We start from the raw sequence: 18,763 nt of genomic DNA, 5'->3' as shown, positions 1-18,763 counted from the left end.
AAGCGCCATACTGCCTTCCAGAGTGGTTGCACCATTTTACACTCCCACCAACAGTGAATAAGGGTTCCAGTTTCTCCACAACCTTGCCAGCATTTGTTGTTTATACCCTGTTGAATTTTGCTCTTCTGACTAGGGTGAGATGATATCTCATAGTTGTTTTGAAGAACTACAGCTTTCAATATGAATTACATCTCAACTTCAAGAAAACAAAAATCCCCATGAGTAGCACCTCAGCCAAGATTGCGGAGATCGAAGCCGAAATGGCTCGAGCTCAAAGGAACAAGGCCACAGCACACCACCTAGGGCTGCTAAAGGCTCGTCTTGCTAAACATCATAGAGAACTCATTACTCCAAATGATGGTGGTGGTGGTGGTGGGCCAGGAGAAGGTTTTGATGTGGCCAAGACAGGTGATGCTCGGATTGGATTTGTGGGTTTTCCATCTGTGGGGAAGTCAACACTGCTTAGTAACCTGGCAGGAGTATATTCTGAGGTGGCAGCCTATTGAGTTCACAACTCTGACCACTGTACCCGGCGTCATCAGATACAAAGGTGCCAAGATCAAGCTTCTGGATCTTCCAGGTATCATTGAGGATGCTAAGGATGGCAAAGGTAGAGGCCGTCAAGTTATTGCAGTGGCCCGAACCTGTAACTTGATCCTGATTGTTCTGGATGTCCTAAAACCTTTGGGGCATAAGAAGATCATTGAAAATGAACTGGAAGGCTTTGGCATTTGCTTGAACAGCAAAGCCCCTAACATTGGCTTTAAGAAGAAGGACAAAGGAGGAATTAACTTGACAGCCACTTGCCCTCAGAGTGAGCTGGATGCTGAAACTGTGAAGAGCATTCTGGCTGAATACAAAACTCATAATGCTGATGTGACTCTGCGTAGTGATGCCACAGCTGATGACCTCATTGACGTGGTGGAAGGAAACAGAGTTTATATCCCCTGCATCTATGTGTTAAATAAAATTGATCAGATCTCCACTGAAGAATTGGATATCATCTATAAGGTACCTCACTGTGTACCCATCTCTGCTCACCACTGCTTGAATTTTGATGACTTATTGGAAAAGATCTGGGACTATCTGAAACTAGTGAGGATTTATACCAAACCCAAGGGACAGTTACCAGACTACACATCCCCAGTTGTGCTGCCTGACTCCAGGACCACAGTGGAGGATTTCTGTATAAAGATTCACAAAAATCTTATTAAAGAATTTAAATATGCTCTGGTCTGGGGTCTCTCTGTGAAACACAATCCTCAGAAAGTGGGTAAAGATCACACGCTGGAGGACGAGGATGTCATTCAGATTGTGAAGAAGTGAACCCTTCCCACCCCCTCTGCCAGGCCTGCACAGCAGCCGCATCCCCAGGACCAAGCACTCTGCCCCCCAATTCCCTTCCTTGGCTTTGGCAGCTGTCGGATCAAAATTCAGGGGAGGGAGATGGAAGAACCCAAACTGGAACTTCACTTTCCTTTTCTTGATGTCACCTTATATATTGAACAGCATAAAGAACCTGGTCTAATGACGGGAAAAAAAAAAGAAAGAAAGAAAAGAAAACAAAAATCCTCATTACCAGGCCAATATGCAAAATCATGATAAATGGAGAAATTATTAAAGTCAACAATTTCATCTTTTTTGGATCCACAATTAACACCCTTGGTACCAGCAGTCAAAAAAATCAGACAATGTGTTGCATCATGAAAACCTGCTGTTAGGGACCTCTCCAGAGTACTAAAAAGTAATAGCCTCAGTTTACAGACTAAAGTGCACCTAATCCAAGCCATGGTCATCTTAATTTCTTGCTATGCATCTGAAAGTTGGACAATGACTAAGAATAACAGAAGAAGAATTGATGCCTTTGAGTTGTAGTGCTAGAGAAGAGTACTGAAAATATACCATGGACTGCCAAGAGAACAAACAAGTCTACCTTGGAGAAAGTGAAACTATGATGCTCCTTGGAAGCAAGGATGGTGAATCTGACTCACATACTTTGTGCATGTTGTTAGGAAGGGCTAGTCCTTAGAGGACACCATACTTGGAAAAGTATAAGGTAAGTGTAAGAAAGCAACACCCACAAGATGACTTGACATAGTGACCGTAATAATGGGCTTGAGCGTATTAGAAATGGTAAGGCAAGGTTCAGATCTGCTGTTCACAGGGTTGCTATGAGTCACAGTTGACTCAACAGCACATAACAACAACAGCACATAAAAGGGCATGGTACTCGGGATAGTATTGCTGATGTCTGATGGATCTTGACTAAGATCAAAGAATACCAGAAAGATATTGACTATGCAAAGTCAATACGACTATGCAAAGGCATTCAACTGTGTGGGTCATGGCAAATTACGGCTAACACGGTGAAGAATGGGAATTCCAGAGCACTTAATTGTGTTCACGTGTAAACTATACACAGCCCAAGAAAGCAGTTATCTGAACATACATGGTTTAAAATCAGGAAATGTATTAAGGTTGCATTCTTTCTTCATACCTATTCAATCTGTATGCTAAGCAACTAATTCTAGAAGCAGACTATATGAAGCATGTGGCAATAGAATCAGAGGAAGAATCATCAACAACATGCATAATGTAGATGATATAACCTTGCTTGCAGAAAGCAAAGAGGACTTGAAGCACCTGCTGCAGAAGATCAAAGGCTACAGTTAGTCTTCAATATAGATTATGTCTCAACATCAAGAAAACAAAAACCCCTCACCGTTGGACCAATAGCCAACATCATGATAAATGGATAAGAGTGAAGTTATCAACAACTTCATTTTACTTGGATATAACTGATATACATGGTAATAGCAGTCAAGAGATCAAAAGACATGTTGCATTGAGGAAATCTGCAGGTAAGAACCTCTCCGAAGAGATAAAGAGTCAACAATGTCAAGACTAAGGTGCACCTGAACCAAGCCAAGGCATTTTCAATTGCTTCCTATGCTGCTCAAAGTTAGACAATGAATTGTTGCTATGTGCCAATGAGTAGGAACCGACTCATAGCCATTCTCCAGAGGTTGTAAACTGGAGATGGAGATTGCCCATCTTTCTCCCAGAGAGCAGTTACTGGATTCAAACCATCTGCCTTTGGTAGGCAGCATAACACCTTACCCACTAGGCCACTAGAGCTCTTTTGGACAATGAATAAGAATTGATGCCTTTGAACTGTGGTGTCAAGAGAAGAGTACTGAATATTCCACAGACTGATGAAAGAACAAACAAATCTGTCTTAGCGGATGTGCAGCCAATGTGCCCCTTAAATGCAAGGATGGTGAAATTATGTCTCTCATACTTTAGGCATGTTGAAGGTCCAGTCCTTGGAAAAGGACATTATGCTTTTCCAAGGTAGAGGGTCAGAGAAAGAGAAGAAGACCCTCAACAAGGTGGTTTGACCAGTCCAAGCCGTGTCAAAGAGCATGAGGATGGCACAGGATAGGGCAAGGGTCAGGGTCAGATCTGTTGTTCCTAGGGTGACTGTGACTCATAGCTTGACTGCATCTAATAATAACTGGATGAATGGAGAGCATTGGGAGCAGAAGTCCTAGACCTCAGGCAAGCCCCTCATCTATTCGAAATCTCTGGTTCAAAGACCTCTAACAGTATTGCTATGCCCTGGCTTTGGGTGTGTTCTACCAGGAGAGATCCAAGAGCTGTATGATGTCTGGTGATGAAGACTGGGACACTGTCACAGCACCAGCCATGCCTGCCTACAGCCAGCAGGGCTCAGTGCATGTCTGCACTGCCACTGGACACAGTGCAGTTTAACAACCAGCAGTATGCTACACAGAGAACCCCAAGCCCTGGGCTCTCAGTATGAGTAGGCACCATTCTTTCCACTTTCCAGAAAGGTACTGAGGCTCACAGCTTAAAGAACATGCCTAAAGATCCACAGTCACAAGTTACAAAGATGGTGTTTGATGCCAGAGCCCAAGTTCTGTCCTCAGGCCAGGCTCTGCTTGATAAGATACAGCCATGACGGCCTCCTGCTGGTGCACTCATCCCTGGGGCACAGGTCCCAGAGTCCAGCTGAGATACAGAGTGAAAGCCTGCCTGGAGGCCCAGTGCCCATCAGTGAGGAGCCCCACATGGCAGAGCAAGGGTCCCAGGCAGGCTGAGAGGCTGCCTACCTACTTGCTTGCCAGCCAGCCCTCCTCATAAAAGCAAATAGCCCATGCCTAGGAAGGAGATAAGGCTTTGACAATGCCTGCTTCCACCTGGCCCTCTGCCGGCCTGGGCCTGGGCAGAGCCCACTGAATAATTCTGCACATGCCTCCCTGCTACAGGGTATCCGTGATAGCTGTGGCCCCCCCTTACTGGGGAAGCAGTCACTGCAGGGCAGGATGTAGAGGGCTGAAACTCAGGCCAGAGCCCTGGGTATTAAACAGATGCCACCCAGCTTCCTCTTGAGATTAGACTGCTAATAACAGCCAGTACTTTAAAATCCACGGCCTCTGAGTTGATTCTGACTCACAGGGACCCTAAAGTACATAGAGAATAGGGTTTCTGAGGCTGTAAATATTTATAGGAGTCTTTCTCCCACGGGGTAGCTAGTGGGTTCAAAACCATCAATTTTTTTGGTTAGAAGCCCAAGGTTTAGTCCACGCGAGGACTCCTAAGCTAGCACTTTGTTGTTGGCAGGTGTCGTTGAGTATGACCCGTAGTGACCCTATAAACAGCAGATCTGAACCCTGTTCTATCCTGTGCCATCCTCATCCTCATCTCAGAGATACTTGAGTCCACTACTCCAGGCACTGTGTCAATACATCCTGTTCAAAGTCTTCCTCTCTTTTGCTAACCCTCCACACTTTTCAAAGTATGATGTCCCTGTCCAAGGAACAGCCCCTCCTAGGAATGTGCCCAAAGTTTGTGGGACAAATTTTTACCATCCTTGCCTCTAAGAAGCACACTGGCTGCACTTTCTCAAAGACACACTTGTTTGTTCTTTTGGCAGTCCCTGGGATATTCAATACCCATGGCCTGAATCGGGTATACCTTAGTCTTCAAACTGACATCATTGCTCATTAATACTTTGCAAAGGTCCTTTACAGAAGCTTTTTCCCAATGCATAACATCATCTTTTGATTTTCTGACTGCTGGTACCAATGGTGCTGACTGTGGATTCAATCAATGGTGAAGATTGTGGATCACTAGCAATTTCAAATCTTTTCTCCATCTTTCATGATGTTGCCGATAGGCCCAGTGCTGAGGACTTGTCTTCTTGAGGTTGAGATGTAATCCTTATTGAAGACAGTAGTCTTTGTAGTCTAGCACTTACTGGAAGCTTAATCCTTAAACTATCCAGTGAAGGAAGGCACTATCACACTCATTTTGCAGATGAGGACACCAAAGTACTGAGAGATGATCTGCCCAAGACCATATAGCTAGTAAGCTGAGATGCATGCAGAATTCATGTCAGCAGGTTATTCCCAGAACCTATATATGCTTATCATTCAGGTTCCTCAACCAGGTTACTCATCTGAACCACTGCTGTTGTTCCTGAGTACTGCTGAGTCGGAACTAACCCATAGCTGACCCTCTGGTATGTTTTCAGAGCCAGTTAATAATACGGGAGGAAACTGCCCATCCTCCTGTGGAGTAGCTGGTGGCCTCAAACTGCATGCTTTTGGGATTGCAGTGCAGCTTCTCGTCACTAGGCCACCAGAGCTATCTCAAAATGCTTAAAAGAGTGGTAATAAACCACAGCATGGTAATCAATACTGTTGTTTCACTGAAATGGAAAGAACACTGTTTCTGAGTGCTGGTCCTTATGCTGCCCCACTCTTTCAGATGGTAAAACCTTGGGTCTTTCCCCTGTATAATAAAGCTCCTCGCTTTCCCAGGATTTGTGGTCACTTGGCTTCACCACTTTATTATAAATGTGTGTGACTCTGGTAGACTTCAGTGTCCTCTTTCATAAATTGGGGATACCTCCACCTTCCTCACAGGGTCAGGTAAGGACCAGCAAGATATGAAGGCAGAGGGCTTGGCATGCTGCCTTACACAAGAGTTGGATCATGAGGTGGCAGTGCTGCCTACATTCTGTGGAAGACTTTCCGCGACATTACCATTCACTGCCGCTAAAACACATGCCACACCCCAGCCGCTCCCTGAAAGTTGATATGTGGATATGTGGGCTTGGAACCCCTCCCCAAACCCTGCCCTGGGCTAACAGGACACTCCCTAGCTGTCCCTGCCCGTCTCAGCCATGGGTGCTTTCATCAGAAGCTGTGCAAGACCAGGCGGAAGCTGGTGTGTGCTGCCATTTCCATGGCTTTGTACCTGGCACTGCAGGTGGTGACTAAACACAGGAGAGAAGTGAGGCCTACCTGGGCCAGCGCTTTGTAAACCTTATCACGCCAAATTCTTCCTGGGGAGGAGCAGGCTGGGTGAGGCACGGCCCCACCCACACTAGAGTTTTGTTTCTGGATCCCAGCTCTCAACCTAAGCCTTACTTTCAGAGCCCAGGACTCCCTAACCCAATTTCTATCCTTGGCAGAAGCTGTGAAGCAAAGGCTCAGAAAACTGCCAGCTACATGTCTAAGAAACCAAGAAAGCACTCAATCCAACCTTCTTAGTGATGACCAGTGTTGCCACTGAGTTAACTACAACTCATGGTGAACTCTTCAGTTGCTGATTTCTCAAAAGCAGAACATTAGGCCTTTCTTCCAATCACCTCTAGATCCTGGAACCTTCAGTTTTAGGTTAGCATCCAAATGTGCTTACTCCACCCTGGGGCTCTCTTTCTAATTAGGAAGGGTGTCACACAGGAGGTTTGTGGCATGAAAGAGACTCAAAACCAGGCCTTCATTTGCATAAGAGGACAAGGAACAGGGTCCTAGCTAGACTTCAGGGGGTTAAGTGGGGCTGGGGTACTGAGGCTCAGATTTAGGGGCAGAGTTGGGACAGGAAGGACCTTAGAGCTAGACCGGAGCAGCAGCTCTTTCTCCATCACAGGCCTCACTCCTTTGCCCACCTTCTCACTTTCTTCTCCCTTAGACCAGCAAGCATAGCTCACTGCGCAGAAGTTCTAAGCACATCAGTGTTGGAAATTTCTCAAGTGCCCTTCCTCCTGAGTAGGGAGTCCCTAGACAAGAAGACGGTAGGTCAGCACTGACTCAGAGAAAGTAAGAAACCCTCAGGTTCTCACCGGAAAGTGAGAGGGTGGGCTCCAGGGGATCAGAGACCTTAGTTAAGTTCTGGCTTCATCATCTGCTGGTTCTGGGGCCTTCTGTGGGCCAAAGTTTCCTCATGAGGACTAGATTAACTTCCAGGAGTCCTCTAGCTCCCGTAGCTCAGAAATTCTAAGCACAAGTTAGACATCTAAAAGACAAAGTATTTAAACTCTTCCTTCTTATTATCAGTTTTATCAATGAGGTGACAATACAGGAGATTATATAATAACTAGCACATATACACCACTTTGAGTTTTGCTTTATATTTCTGTGCACATTATCTCATGGCATCTCTCGAAGGCAGGGATGGGTTCTGCTCGGTTAAACATGTGCTCTAAATCAAAACAAAGATCACTGCATATAATCCCAAGGCATAGCCAGCCAGAGTGGCGGAGCCAGGACTCAAACTCAGGACTTTGGAAGCCAAATTTGGGTAACAAATGGAGGAATACTGGAAAGAAGCTGTATCAGGCAGAGGGCCCCCCGAGATATGGGCTGAGCCAAGAGGGATAGACTCACCCCAGCCTGTCTCTCTCAGTCAAAGCTGCCCCCTCAATGCAGGTAAGTAGCTATTTAAAAGATCAGATTTACTGGAAAAGTTGCAAGCATGCATGAAAAGTATGATTGTTTTTATAAATGCATTTATATTTTTTAAAAGTCACATGATGTAGGAAAGTCCCAGTGGACGTATTCAACTGCTCAGACCGCTCAACTCTGAGAAACAGGGAGTGGACAGATAGAACTTGTGCATTTTTCTTTACTCATAGTGTTTGAGCTTTTTTTTTTTAAGCCCTTTTTATTGAACAAAATAATCTGGAGGGAAATGCCAAGCAACTGTTTTGAGTCAAAAGTTGGTATTAGACACTTTAACAGATAATTCCATTTTATTCTTACAAAAACCCTATGGAGTACAAAGATAGTCATAACAGCTTTGTTCCTAAATGTAAAAAAATGGGAACCAACCCAAATGTCCATCAACGGAAGAATGAACTAACATACAAGGTACAAGCACATAGCAATGAAAAAGAACAATCCTCGAGCACATGTGACAGCAAAGATCTTTTGGATATGCTGAGTAAAAGCAGCCAGACACAAAGATTCTATTTATATGAAGTTCAAGAATAGGTAAATCAGTCAATGATGACAGAAATCAGAACAATGGCTACCGCTGGAGGAAATCAGAGTGCAGGCGGGGAAGGGCACGAGGGCACTGCAGGGTGGACAAATGTTCTATATCTTGATCTGTATGGCTGTTAACTTAGATGCAAACTTTTTCAATTTTTATTTTATATTGATTTGCTTACAAAGTTCATATACATTGTGTTTCACACTATATTCTTCATTCATATTGTTTCATACAATCATTCCCATGCATTATTTTATAATAATTACCATTAGACTATGCCCATCATTACCCTGTCTTTTCAGATTCCCACCAAATCTTTCCCATTTCCTTTACCCCCTCCAACCACCCACCAAAGTGTGCAACCTTGTGATTTCACCCCTACCGATCCTCATCCCTCTGCTCCCACCCCTCCCCCCTTAGATCCCCACATGTTTTACTAGTTATCCTTTATTTGTACAATAATGGTCTTATGCAGTATTTGTCCTTATGGGACTGAGTTCGTTTACTCAGCATAACACTCTATGAGGACAAATGTGGGGTCAGGATTGGTGGAAGATCTAGCAACAATTTGTGTTATGCAGATGACACAACCCTGCTTGCTTAAACCGAGGAGGACCTCATGCACTTGCTGCAGAGGGTCAAGGACTGCAGCCTTCAGTATGGACTGAGGCTCAATGTCAAGACGACAAAGATTCTCACCACTGGACCAACTGGGAGCATCTGGATGGATGGTGAAGAGATCGAGATTGTTCACAGCTTTAGTTTGCTTGGCTCCACAGTCAACACTCTTGGCACCAGCAGTCAAGAAATTAAAAGACGTATTATGATGGGAAAGTCTGCTGTTAGGGACCTTTCCAAAGTTCTGAAGAGCAATGGAGTCTCTCTGTAGACTAAGGTGCGTCTGATACAGGCCATGGTCTTTGCAATCACTTGTTATGCATCAGAGAGTTGGACAATGAATAGGGAAGAGAGAAGGAGAATAGATGCTTTTGAGCTGTGGTGCTGGAGAAGAGTATTGAGGGTACCATGGACTGCTAGGAAAACAAACAGATTCATTCTGGAGAGGGTTAAACTGGGTGGCTCCTTGGAGGTAAGGATTCTGAGGCTTCGTCTAACATACTTTTGAACATGTAAGGAGGGACTGGTCCTTGGAGAGAGACATCATGCTTGGGAGGGTGGAGGGCCAGCGTAGGAGAGGAAGGCCCTCTATAAGGTGGATTGATTCAGTGGCTGGGGTAATCCGGATGGGTGTATCAGAGATAGTGCAAATGGCACAGGACAGAGCAGAGTTTAGGGCTATTGTACATAGGGTTGCTATGAGTCGCAAGCGACTCAACGGCACATAACAACAACAATGTTCTCCAGTCTCTCCCAAGTTATGTAGTATTTTTAAAAATCACCTCTCTGGAGTGCTGCATAGCATTCTATTGTGTCAATGTATGAATGCCAACATTTGTAATAATCAGTAAGCCATACACTTAAAACCAGTGTACTTTATTGTGTGTATGAATATACATATGTTCCTCAACTAAATAAATCAGAGGGAAAAGCAAAACAAGACAAATTCCTGTGTGGGGAAGAATTAGCTCTTGAAAACTGTCATCTCCAGGTCAGGTATCAATCTGAAGTCAAACAGCTGGTGAGTGATGGCGCTGGGATTCAAACCTAAACCTGCAGGAGCTACCAAGCTTTAGCGGTTTCTGATTCTCCTGGAGTCCACCTTGGCTCCCCATCTCGAGAACCACCTCCACCTGAAGCCTGGCTTCTGGGTTCGGAAGATGTGGGGATACACTTGCTCCTTACTGTTAATCAGTGGCCACTTGCTCAGGCTGAAGACATTTCAGCTCACCAGATGCCTCAGCACATCTGGAGCAGCTGTTTGCCCAGCCAGGCTCTGTCTCTCATCTCAGTATACAGCCACCACCCAGAACAAGTCTTGATCCACAATGGTCACATACTTCAATAATGCAATTTCAGATGTGGAAAAGCTGAGCTGGCAGTGATGGTAGGCCCAGTGCTCTGCTTCTGGACCACAATGTCTCACACTCTCCCCTCAGGATCCCAGCTTCTGTTGACCCAGAAAGCCAAGCCCTACCAGTCAGCCTCCCTGGCCCCCTAACCCCTATTGAAGAACCAGGCCAGTAGAGTTGCGAGATTCAGCTTTCCCAGAGCCACCCCCAGCCTGCTCTGAGTTTCCAGGCTCTTTTTCCTCCCCTTCTGAAGAGAGTCAGTGCCTACTGCTTGGCATGGATCCCCTCTCCTAGCTGCATCCTCTCCCTCTTCCCCCAACTCCTACACAATCTCTGCCCCTAAACCACTTCCTACAGCTTCCCATCTGATCCGTTTCTTAGGAAACATAATTACCCACGGAAGTGGGGATGAGGAGGAGGCAGAATACTCCTCAGGCCAAGAACACTGGGTTAAAACTCTCTCTAGGCCATTCTCCACTGGCCTGCTGCACTGCAGCCCAGCTCAGTGACAGCTGTGCCCCTCCGCAACTCCTGCTTCCTCCAAAACAGGCCACTGAATCAGTGGCCTCCTTGATTTGCCCCAACTTAGGCTCAGGCCTCACTGCCACCACACTCTAAGAGGCAGAGTAAGAACAGAGACCCGTCTGCCACCAGAGCCCACACTCCATGCTGTCACATCACATTGCCTCCTCGGGTCGATTCAGCCTGCCTTGCGGTTTAGCTGTTTACATGTCTATCTCCCACACAAACTGTCAGTGCCCCAAAGGGTGAGAACCACTGCCTACACAGCGGTGCCTGACACGTAGTAGGTGCTCAGGGCTGCCCACCCGCAGAAGTCATTTCCTCTCTGCAGAAGGAACAGAGAGTTCCAGAGAGGAGTGCAGGATGAAGGAAGGAGAGCCCTGGGCTAGGAGGTAGAGTCAGAAACTCAACTCCAGCTCTGTCACCACCCACAGAGGCCTTTGGGCAAGTCATTTCCTCCTTCCCCTCTGCCTTTCTGCTTCCTCTTGTAGAAGATGGGAGGGGGCTGGGTTGAGCTAGGCTTGGCTCTGTCATCAATTGCCAAACAGGGATGAGCCTGCTGCACTGCTGGGTGGCTGCCCTTGCACACAGCACGCTCACTGGCCTTCTGAAGGACTCTGCCTTGGGACCTCACAGCTGCCAGTGGCAGGGCATGGATTCAGTGCAGGACTTTAGGTCCCTAAGCCCCTTACCTACTCCATTACACTTCTCAGACTCCTGGCTCTGGCTCTGGGATCATTATCAGCACTGAAGTCTGCGTCTATGATGCTAGGCCTGTCCCTTCCTGGGCCTGACAGTTCCTTTGGGCCCAGGAGCAGGCCTGTCCCTGATGCAGTGCTCCACCTCCCACATGACATGTCTGGTGACTGCCTGCCTCCAGGGACGCTGAGGCTGGGAAAGGGAGGGGACTGTAGGTAGGAGTCTAGGAGAGCTGGGTACCCTACCAAGCTACCAAGCCTCTCTCCTCTCAGCATGCCCTCACCCCCACATGCCCTGCCATGGCTCCTTGCTCACCCCTCCCTCACAGTGGCTCCCCAGCCACATGTCCACATCTAGTCTGGCCAGAGGTGCCTATTTGTAAGCTTTGCCTTCCCTGTTCTCATTGATGGGCTGAGTAACTGAGGGGTCTGGTTCTGCTCTGCTCTATTCAGCTGGCTCTGTGACCAGGCCAGAGCCAGATCTCTATCTGACTACTGCTCTGCACGTACCTCTCCAAGTCAGACCAGCTCTCCTATCCCTGCTCCAACCCCCTCAACAGCACCACAGATACAATCAGGGCCTAACCTAGGGTCCAACATCATCCTCCCATCTTCACAAGTCTCTTACTACTCCAAGTTTCTCAAACACACCCTCCTGAAACCTCTCCGTTTTGAAAGGCTAGCTCCTTCCTGTCATTCAGATTTCAGGTCAAATACCATCCCTTTAGAGAGGCCTTCACTGACCATCCAAAATAGCCCCATCTTTCTCATATTTCTCTCTTTCAGGGCAGTTAAAGGGGGGAAATAAGAGCATTTATCACTTCTTGACATTACTGTCTGCTGCCCAACACTTCACAGCAGCATGAAAGCCCCTGGCATCAGGGGCTCCTCTGCCCTGTTTGTAGCTGTGTCCTCAGCACCCAGAATAGTGTGTGACACCGTGAAGCAAGAGGGGAGCTGGGGAGCTGCACATGAGACCAAGTAACCAGGTAGCCTCTCTAAAGAAATGACATTTGATCTGAGGCCTGAATGAAGACACCCAGGACTGTGAGGACCTTTGGGCAGGATTTCACACTGTGGGAAAGCAAGTGCCTGTGGCCTTATGGAGGAGCAGGCCCCTGTCTGAGGAACACAGGAAGGCCAGGAGAGTACAGCGAGGGAAGGTCCTGAGGTTGAGTGAGATATAGGCCACAACTCTGCTGGATGTTATTCCAAGTTCTTCGGAAGTAAGTGAAAAGGCTTTAAGCAGAGGAACAATATGTTCTGGTTTACATTTTAAAAAGCTCCCTCTGGCTGTTCTGTAGAGAACTGATGACACGCAGATGGGAGTGGAGTTGAGAAACCATTTAGGAAGTCACTGAAGTCATCCAGGTTAGAGATGTCCTCAGCTGGGACAATGAGAGTCCAAGCAGAAATGGTGAGAAAAGACAAGCACTCAGCACCTGGTAGCCCTGCTTTCCACTACATCAGAAGCTCTGGCTAAGTTCACCAGAACAAAATGTTGGGACAAGGTTGCACATTTTCAGCGTGGTATGGCCACAGACTGCAGTGCTAGATGTTCACCCTTTGGTGGTGTTTGGTACCATCAAGCTGCATAGGACTCAGAGTGATCCTATGAACAGTAAGATCTGAACCCTGTCCTAACCTGTGCCATTTTTATCAGCCCTGGTACACTCAAGCCCATTGCTGCAGTCACTGTATCAATCCATCTTATTGAGGGTCTTCCTCTCTTTCACTGACTCTGCTCCTTTCCAAGTATGAAGAATAGCCTTTCCTAACAACATGCCCAAAGTTTGTCAGATGAAGCCTACCTTTAAGTAGCACTCTAGCTATACTTTCTCTAAGACATATCTGTTTGGATTTTTGGCAGTCCATGGAATATTCAGTACTCTTCTCTATTATCACTCAATGACTCTGTCATCCTGATTCACTGTCCAGCTCTCAGATGACTAGAAAGACTGTGGCTTTATTCAGGAGCACCTTAGTCTTTAAATTTATATCATTGCTCTTCAGGACTTTAGAGAGGTCCCTAACAGCAGACTTCCCCAATGCTTTGTGTCTCCTGACCTCTTGAATGCTGGTACCATGAGTGTTCTAGCCATAGACCATCTCAAAAAAGACCAATCTCACTGCCATCAAGTTGGTTCCAACGGTTTCCAAGGCCGTACATGCTAATGAGAAGCTTCTCCTACACAGTTGGTGGTAGATTTAAACCACCAGAGAAGCACAGCCTTTTGGTCAGCAGTGTAACATGCTATGTATGGACTATGTCACCAGAGCTCCTTCTACCCACACTTGTCACTGACCTCCATCCCAGACTTTCCTCCCCCAGCTAGATGGGTCTCCTCCCAAGTGCCCGCTGAACTGCTGCTCAGAGCCTCAGCTCGTGTGGGATCTTCGCCTTCTCTTCTGAGGGTTTCATGAAGTTGCCTGTACAAAGCCTTCTACCTCTGCTTGCTGCACTCACATTTCTCCCTGCTCCTGTCTTTCTGTGCTTTGAAGCAGTAGCTCAGCAATCACCAAGCACTTACTCATTCCTCCTATCAATTTCCCAGGTAACTCACACCCATCAGAATGGTGGTGAGGATCAGGTAAGACACCAGGTGAGGCTCTGAGCACAAGGCTGGAGCCCAGTAAAGGGCAGCCCTTCCTCAATACACATGGCAGCTCCTAACCACACTGCCTTCACTTACTTTTGCCCACCATCTCTGCCCCAGCCCAGCAGGCAGGGGAGGCACACTCAGGGCTGAGGTGAAGAGTTGGAGAATGCCTCAGTGGATTTCAAAAACAAAAGTCAATAGCCCTGTATTATCTATAGTTTTACATCAAAATTTCTGGGCCTTTCTCCAGTTAAACTGAGCAAGGACTTGCTTAACTGACAGGTGACAGGACTCAGTTCACACAGTACCCTCTCAGGAAGTCTCCCCCAAACCCACCTCCCTCCTGTGTCTCCATAGCTCTGTGGGTTCATGCTGTGGCACTTCACAGAACATCATAAGGGCCTGTCTATGTGTCTTCCCCCCACTACCCTTCACTCTGACTGTGAGGCTGGGATCATATTTATTCTTTTTTTCCATCTTCAGCACAGTATTTATCAGCCACAAATCAATGTTTGGTAAGTGTGTGTCTCTGTCCCTCTGAAATAAAGATAAAGATAAAAAGAGAAGATACTTTGGCCCATAATCTCATGCCCAGCCCATCTCCAGCACTGGTGATATTCTATCTTATCCCAGAGTGGCCTCCCTCCCCAGGCCCTAAAATCGTTCTGAAGTGCTCAGTTCCTCAAAGCCTTCCCTGATGACACTAGATCAAAAGGCTCTTTCCTTTTAATGTCACAGGAATAGGGGACCCTCATTATTTAACAAATGTTCCCAGGACTTTATTGGCAATACCCCATTTGATGGAGGAAACTGAGGCTCAGGCAGGGTAATGCAGGAGTGGCAGAATCTTCAACCTTTAACTCTGGTACAGTACATCTGGGTCTCTATGAATAAACCATAATCTGTTCTGCAAAATTTAGTGCTCTGATAGCTACACATCAAGTTGTCATTAAAAAACTGTGCTTTGTTCATTAAATGTCTCAGGCTACCCATCTTGGTACTCTAGGTAGTACGCAAAAAATGATGTAGGGGGGAAACCACAGGACTTAGAATGGGAAAGGAGGCCTGGTGGCACAATGATACAGACTCTCAACTGCTGAAAGTTTAGTGATTCTTTAGCAACTTCAAAAGATGTTGGCAGTCTTCTTCTGTAAAGACATCCAGTATTGGAAATCTTAAGAGACATTTCTATTCTGTCCTATACGGTTGCTATGAGTTGGAATCAACTTATTATTATTAGTGTGGTTTTGGTTTGGAGAAGGGAAGACCTGGTTTGAGTGTTTAGCTGTGTCACAGTCAGGGTTACTGACTTTAAGGAAGTAACCTAACTTGTCTAGGACTCAATTTCTTATGAAAAAAAAGAAAGAAAATTAACAGCATCTTCCCCAAAAGGTTTCTTGATGCATGTCTGGAAAGTGGTCTACCCACCTTAGATGTACATTCATTAAAAGGTAATTGTTATTATATCCATCCCACTCCCATGGTAAGCACAGCACTGGATACAGGACAGAACATCCACAAATCCTGCTCAGCGATTATCTGGTTGCTGGGAGATTCAGGAACTAGAGAAAACAAACAAGTATTTTTCTTCTTCCTGATCCAAGAAGCACTCTAAGCACCATTATTACTGTGTGTTTAGTAGGTGCCAAATATCTTATATACATGCTGTTGTTACGTGCCATCAAGTCACCTATGACTCATAGCAATCCTAAGTACAAGACTCATAGCAATCCTAAGTACAACAGCTCTGAACCTTGCTCTCTCCTGAGCCATCCTTATTGTCTCTGACACACCTACCCCCATTATCCCAGTCACTGAATTAATCCATCTCATGCAGGGTCTTCCTCTCTCGCTCTGTCCCTCCATCCACCCAAGCATAATGTCCCTCTCCAAGAACTGGTTCCTCCTTGAAACATGCCCAAAGTATGTCAGACAGAGCTTCAGAATACTTGCCTCCAAGGATCACCCTGGTCTCAACCTCTCGGACAAACCTGTTTGTTCTCTTAGCAGTCCATGGTATATTCAATACTCCTCTCCAGCACCACAGCTCAAAGGCATCAATTCTCCTATCATCCCTAGTCAATTGTCCAGCTTTCTAATGAATAGCACATAATTGCAAAGACCATGGCCCGGATCAGGCACACCTTAATCTCCAGATTGACAACATTGTTCTTCAGTACTCTGGAGATGTCCCTGACAGCAGACTTTCCCAACGCAATTTGTCTTTTGATTTCCTGGCTGCAGGTACCAAGAGTTGATTGTTGATTGTGGAGCCAAGCAAATTAAAGCTTTTAAAAATCTCAATCTCAGTGACCTAGTGGCAAGAAGCTGCACTGCAACCCCAGAAGTACGCAGTTTGAATTCACCAGATGCTCTGCGGGTGAAGGAGAGGCAATCTCTTCCAGTAACAGTCAGATCCAATTTGATAATACACATAAAAAAAATAATAAAATAAAATAAAATTTTTTTAAAATCTCAATCTCTTCACCATCTATCTTGATGCTGCCACTCTGCCTAGCGATGAGACTCTTTGTTTTCTTGATGTTGAGCTTCAATCTATCCACACTCTCCCTGAATCCTCCCTGCCAGGTAAGTGCTATCTTTAGGGATGATCAGATTGATACGTAAGAGGGTGACTGGTTCAAGGTCACAGCGCTAAAAAGGGCTGGGACTTGTTGGGCAAAGCCTGTGTTCCCTACCATGATGACTATGAATATGCTTTCGAGGGATCTGCCCTGGGTAACCCTTTCAGCAGTGTCCAGTAAGCAGGTTGTGTCTCTTATAACCTAGGAGCTCCAAGCACAAAGTTTCTGGCTATGCTCAGTGAGCCCAGGGCACTAGTCATCCACATCCTACCCATCTTTCAGCCCTCACTCCATTGCTGCTTCCACAAAGTCTCATCTTAACTCCATAAAATCTTACAAGCAGCTCTAACACTTCCTGGGCAGCCAGTACCACCAAGAAATTGCCAGGAGTGGAGTCTATCTTTCAGACCCAGGCTTCTGCACAATAAAAAAAGACCTTGGCATTGGGGAAAACAAGAACACATGGCAGTCTTCAAGGGACACCACATACACAGATGCTCAAAGAAAAAAGACTTTCCTCCATAAGCAACAGAGAGAGGGTCTCCTCTAGAACAGGTATTCTGTTGTGTATCGTAGAGTTGAAACAGACTCATGGTTGACCCTCCAGCGGGTTTTCAAAGGCAGTTAATCTCACAGGAAGAGCTGCCCCATCCTTCTGCCGTGGAGTGGTTGGTGGCCTCTAACTATGTGCCTTAAGTATTACAGTGCAGCTTCTTGTCACTAGGCCAACAGAACTCCTTAGACTTATACCCTCCTAACTATAAAAGAATAAATTTCTTTTTATTAAAGCAAACAAAGCAACTCAAATTGACTTTCTACTGCTTGACTGCTCTATGTCTATATTTTATGTCTCAGACCAATCCCTGAGCCCCTGAAAAGATGCATCTGTATACCTTCCAACAACCAAGTAAGCCACAAGGGGTTCAGTGTGGGAAGGGCAGGGTCCTGTTCCCCCTGCCACATTCAGCAGTAACCTGAGTCTTGAGCTGTGCTCAGCTAAGTGAGCTGGCGTGCCTCAAGCCACTGGTATCCTACCTCCATGTGTGGGCCCTGGCTCAGGATCCAGGCTCTCAGTCCCTGGTTTAATGGCAAAGATGCCATAAAAAAGCTCAGCACCCACATCCAAAAACTTCTCCAACAGGGTAAAAAGGGAAGACACCGACTGGGAAAAAGTATTTGGTAATGACCTATGAGATAAGGGACTTATATCCAGAATTTATAAAACACCTGAGTACCACAAGATAAAGGTAAATAATCCAATAGAAAAATGGGCACATGATATGAACAGACACTTCACCAAAGAAGACATTCAGATGGCTAACAAGCACATGAAGAAATGTTCAAAATCCCTAGCTCTAAGGGAGATGCAAATTAAAACAACTATGAGATATCATCTCACCCCAGTCAGAAGAGCAAAATTTAACAGAACAGCAAGCAACAAATGCTGGCGAGATTGTGGAGAAACTGGAACATTTATTCACTGTTGGTGGGAGTGTAAAATGGTGCAAACACTGTGGAAAGCATGGCGCTTTCTCAAAAAGTTGCAAATAGAGATACCATTTGACCCAGCAATTCCACTACTAGGAATACACCCCAAAGAGACCATAACTGACATCCAAGCAGATACATGCACACCCATGTTTATTGTGGCTTTGTTCACAATAGCAAGGAGTTGGAAACAACCTAAGTGCCCATCAACAAATGAATGAATAGAGAAGCTGTGGTATATTCACACAATGGAATACTACGCAGCACTGAAAAACAAGGAACTCATGCAATATTATTCAAGATGGGTGAGCCTGGAGGACATTATGCTGAGTGAAGTATCTCAGCCACAAAAGGACAAATACTACATGGTGCCACATCGGGGTTGGGGGGAGAATGAGAAAGATGGGTTCAATAATGTATACTGCATTGAGACAGATGAGGGAGAAAACTGTTTAAAAGGGATATGTGATCAGGTATTTTTGTCATGACAGGAGTCTAGAGTGAAGGCTGTATAGTGGAGTGGACCTGGGGGGAGGGATTGTAAAACAGTGAAAGACTTTTACTTTTCCAAGAGGGTAGTGTACTTGGGGGGG

The 18,763-nt window shown here is 45.9% G+C and overlaps 1 protein-coding gene and 1 pseudogene across 1 annotated transcript in view; one reads left to right on the top strand and one right to left on the bottom strand.

Annotated features, from left to right (window-relative positions):
- SLC9A1 (solute carrier family 9, subfamily A (NHE1, cation proton antiporter 1), member 1) overlaps positions 1 to 18,763 on the bottom strand; it is a 74,852-nt gene that overhangs the window by 44,631 nt on the left and 11,458 nt on the right. The window lies entirely within an intron of this gene.
- On the top strand, positions 219 to 1,326 carry LOC102877347 (annotated as a pseudogene).

This window comes from Elephantulus edwardii, unplaced genomic scaffold, assembly GCF_000299155.1.
Source record: "Elephantulus edwardii isolate Elephantulus edwardi_28Jun2011 unplaced genomic scaffold, EleEdw1.0 scaffold00028, whole genome shotgun sequence".
Lineage (NCBI taxonomy): Eukaryota > Metazoa > Chordata > Mammalia > Macroscelidea > Macroscelididae > Elephantulus > Elephantulus edwardii.
This window is presented reverse-complemented; position numbering and strand designations above follow the sequence as displayed.